At 47.1% G+C, this 4,250-nt stretch overlaps 1 pseudogene across 1 annotated transcript in view; it reads left to right on the top strand.

The window, feature by feature from the left end:
* Positions 1-268: 268 nt before the first annotated feature.
* Positions 269-4,250, top strand: part of LOC139917403 (junction plakoglobin a-like) — a 110,308-nt pseudogene continuing 106,326 nt past the window's right edge. The window contains exon 1 of the transcript XR_013504980.1: positions 269-365. The product of XR_013504980.1 is annotated as a junction plakoglobin a-like (transcript). The remainder of the gene's footprint in view (positions 366-4,250) is intronic.

Below are 4,250 nucleotides of genomic sequence, written 5' to 3' on the forward strand. Positions count from 1 at the left end.
AGAAACACACTGACAGAAACACACTGTGGGCTTCGGGCTGGTTTGTGACGGTGCTCATCACTGTGGCGTCAGAGTGAGACCTCTTCGCTTTTCCCTCCTCTCCGCTGACGCTGCCGCCGCCGAGCCGCCGGTTCGCTCTCGCACTCCGCCCGGCTGGCTGCGTGGAGCAAACGGTGTAACGGGAGAGAGACAGAGAGAGAGAGAGAGAGAGAGAGAGAGAGAGAGAGAGGGGGCACCGAGGCGAACAAACCACCGGGACGGAACGGAACGGAACGGAACGGATAGTGGATTTAAGAGAGAAAAAGAGGAAAAGTTGAAGCTGCTGCCAGAGGGATCTGCTCCGGTCTGCTGTCCAGTTACGCAAGGTAACCGAACCAACGCGCTTCTGCATCTTTTTACGCACGGCATCCAGATAACGAGCTCGCATTTTACGCGCGGCCAGCCAGCAGAGATGTGCCGCTATAATAAAAGGTGGGGGAACCGTGACCGTGACCTCCAGCCGGTGGTCACCGCGCGGCATCGCGGCCACCGACACTGGCGAGATGATATCGGTGATATTTTCAGAAAAGCATGACTAAAATCCCTCTAAATCCTCACACAACTCACACCCGTCTGCTATTACTTCCCAGATTTCAGCCTGCAGCGTTAATTTACATCATAATAATTCATATCCGCGCTGTTTTGTGCCGGTGAACGGGATGTTTGGGTGTTCAGGTGGGTTTCACATCCCGAGGGAACAACTATCTTCCAGCGGACAGCAGGAGGCTTCGCTGGGAAATGGAAATGCGTGCTGCTGCGGGAAGACATGGGGATTTTTTTAATTTTTTTTTTTCCAGAAATATAGAGATATAGATGTAGATGATGTGATTCTGCTGCGTGCTGCTGCTGTGTGTGTGTGTGTGTGTGTGTGTGTGTGTGTGTGTGTGTGTGTGTGTGTCGGGAGGCAGCGCGCAGACTGTGTGGAAACAGACTGTGTGGTTTGTGGGTTCAAGTCCCTCCGCTGGGGCTGTCCGCGTCGCCGCGTATCTCGGTGCATTCCGCCCGCATGACATTCCTCTCTCTGTCTCTCTCTCTTTCTCTCTCTCTCTCTCTCACGCACACAAACACGTACACGCACACACACACACACACACTGCTTCTTTCTCTCACTTCAGTGCGTTTTACTGGCATGACAGCAAGGAACAGTGTTGCCAAAGCTTCAAGGTAAAATCTCAACATTTCTGCATGAAATCCCTCTCCCCTCCTCTGCATCTCTCTCTCTCTCTCTCTCTCTCTCCCTCTCTCTCTCTGTGTGTGTGTGTGTGTGCGTGCGCGTGTCCCTGCGGAGAGTACAAGCGTCTCATTCCTACCAGATGTTGAGGGCGAAGCTGTGAGATGCTTCGGTAGTGAGAGCTGTAAGAGCGATCTGATTGTCACCAGAGGTATTTAACTCTCTCTCTCTCTCTCTCTCTCTCTCTCTCACACACACACACACACACACACTCTCTCTCTCTCTCACACACACACATACACACACACACACACACGCACACACACACACACACCCTCTCTTTGTCTCTGCTGTTGACTCCACATTCTTTGGCTGTGACAAGCGGGTGTAGCAGCCAGGGAGCCAGCACTGTGTGTGTGTGTGTGTGTGTGTGTGTGTGTACATGCAGTCATTGCTGTCCTTGGTCACTGTCTGACTCTGTGCCTGTATGTGTGTGTGTGTGTGTCTATGAATGTGTGTGTACAGTGTGCACTTCTCGCTCTCGTTGCTCACTGTGTGCGTGTGTGTGTGTGTGTGTGTGTGTGTGAGACCAGTAGTGAGCAGTGGGATCTTGACTGTCTCACCTGTAACAAACAGCATTAATATGTAAAACCGTTCATGTATGAATGTGAATGTAAATCATTTATATCTAATGGAGAAATGACAGTGAACAGTCCAGAATATGAGAAAGTGGGGAGAGTCTATTCTATTCTATTCTATTCAGAGGTGGAGACTCGAGTCACATGACTTGGACTCGAGTCACAGTTTGAACTGCTTGAGTCTTGACTTGATGCCTGAAGAGAAGACTTGAGACTTGACTTCTTGGGTTCTGGTGACTTGGGACTTGACTCTGACTTGTACTTTGATGACTTGAAAAGGTTTCTAAAGTCTTGACTTGAGATCTTGTGTTTGTGTAAATGACTTAGATTGAAAGTGATGAGATTTGTTCCAGCGGACGACTGAATTTAAATTCTGTTTTCTGAATTTGTATGGAATGATTGAATTTATTGAAGTTGAAACTGATTATAGAAATCAAACTCATGATGCTCTTAACAAGTTTTTATCCTATTAAAACCATATTGCATTGAAAAGTCCTAGATATTTAGTTTTCTTTAAGATATTAAATTGATACTGGACTCTTGATTTGTTCTGACTTGACTTGCTGTTCTACATTTAGACTTGAGACTTGGCATTAATGACTTGGACTTGACTTGGTAATCTACATCTAGACTTGGGACTTGACTTGAGACTTGTGCCTCAAGACTTGAGACTGACTTGGGACTCGAGCAAAGTTGACATGATCACACCTCTGATTCTGTTCTACTCCTGTTCTATTTTATTCCTTTCTATTCTTGCCCAAAAACACGGGGTTGCATGTCATGATATTTGTGTTGTCCGGAGTGTTCCTGTGTGTAGATCAGTGTGTTGAGCAAGGCACCAACACTGTCAGGGTTGAGGGTTTGATTCCCAGCTGCCGTGTTAACATGTGTCTGCATGGTGCTGTGAGGAGCTTTGAGAAAGTAACTTGGCATCTCCGTTCATTGTCCTCTAGCTGACTAACCAGCTCTCTGTGTATGGCTTTAATAAAGAGATATTTTCCAACTCTCTCCATGTGTTCACGCTGAGCATCTGGGTCGATGTGTCGCTCTGCTCTGACAGGTTGTGGGCGGGGCCAGAGGCTCTGACCGCAGCCACAGTGTTAGAACTGTCAAATCATCTGTTTTTTTTTTGCGGTTGTGGTCTCACCTTTTGTAACGTTACATCGTTCTTCATGAGTTACGCTGGCTAGCAAGTGCCAGTTAGGAATCAATAATAGAAAATAAACAGAAGGAACTCAAAATGTCTTCAGAGTTTACCGTTGACCCCGACGGCGGATCAACCGTTCTCCAAGCTTCTCTTCCTGTCGTCTTCCAGATAAAGGCTGTAGAGAACTGAAAGCTTTGGACGTCTGGAATCAACTTCTCCTCCGTTGTGAACTGTTGCTCATGAAACTAAATCACATCAGTGGGGAAACAAGGAAGCAAACAAGGAAGCACTGAAATCTGATTGGTTCAAGTTCAAGTTTCCCAGTCGCTCAGCTCTGGAGGAGATGACTTGATCATGTTGCTCACAGAGCGGACCGCAGATCAGTGGGTCTTCAGAGGGAGAAGCGTTAAATCAGGAGGAGAACTGAGGCGGACATGATGTTTAGAGACCATGAAGAAGCTGCAGCTCTTCCTTCATGAAGATCTGCAGCTCTTCCTTCATGAAGAAGCTGCAGCTCTTCCTTCATGAAGATCTGCAGCTCTTCCTTCATGAAGATCTGCAGCTCTTCCTTCATGAAGATCTGCAGCTCTTCCTTCATGAAGATCTGCAGCTCTTCCTTCATGAAGATCTGCAGCTCTTCCTTCATGAAGCTCTCAGCAGATCAGATCTCAGCTCCTGACCGACAACATGCTCATTCTTATTAAGTCGTCCAACATGCTGAAACTCTGATCCACCAGACAAGCTGTCCAACACTCGCTTAGTTATTTATTTCCTATTTGCGTCAACAGCCGTGGGGAGCGGTCGCAGAGGGAAGGAGGGACTGCACACACACACACACACACACACACACAAACACACACACACACACACCTGGGACGGTTTGACAGGTGAGGAGCAGGACAGTTTCTGCTGCAGCACGGGGCTGCTGGGCTGTTTGCAGCAAAGCGTTCAGAAACAACAGAGGCTACAGAACAGCTTCGCATTTGGTCGCATAAATTATGGATTGCCTTCCGTTGTTTAGGGAAAATATGAAGAAAACAATTTTCCAGCCCGACCTCATACATATTTATCAAGGCTAAGTTTGCTGACCGCTGTGCTCTGTTTCAGTTTTACATTTCCACACAGTCTCACCTGGCAGCTGACCAGCACAACACACTCTCACAGGAGCAGAGGGGGGATCATCATAATAATAATTATTAATAATAATAATAATAATAATGATAGCTTTATTTATAGAGCATTTCTGAAAATAGCA

This window comes from Centroberyx gerrardi, chromosome 7, assembly GCF_048128805.1.
Source record: "Centroberyx gerrardi isolate f3 chromosome 7, fCenGer3.hap1.cur.20231027, whole genome shotgun sequence".
Lineage (NCBI taxonomy): Eukaryota > Metazoa > Chordata > Actinopteri > Beryciformes > Berycidae > Centroberyx > Centroberyx gerrardi.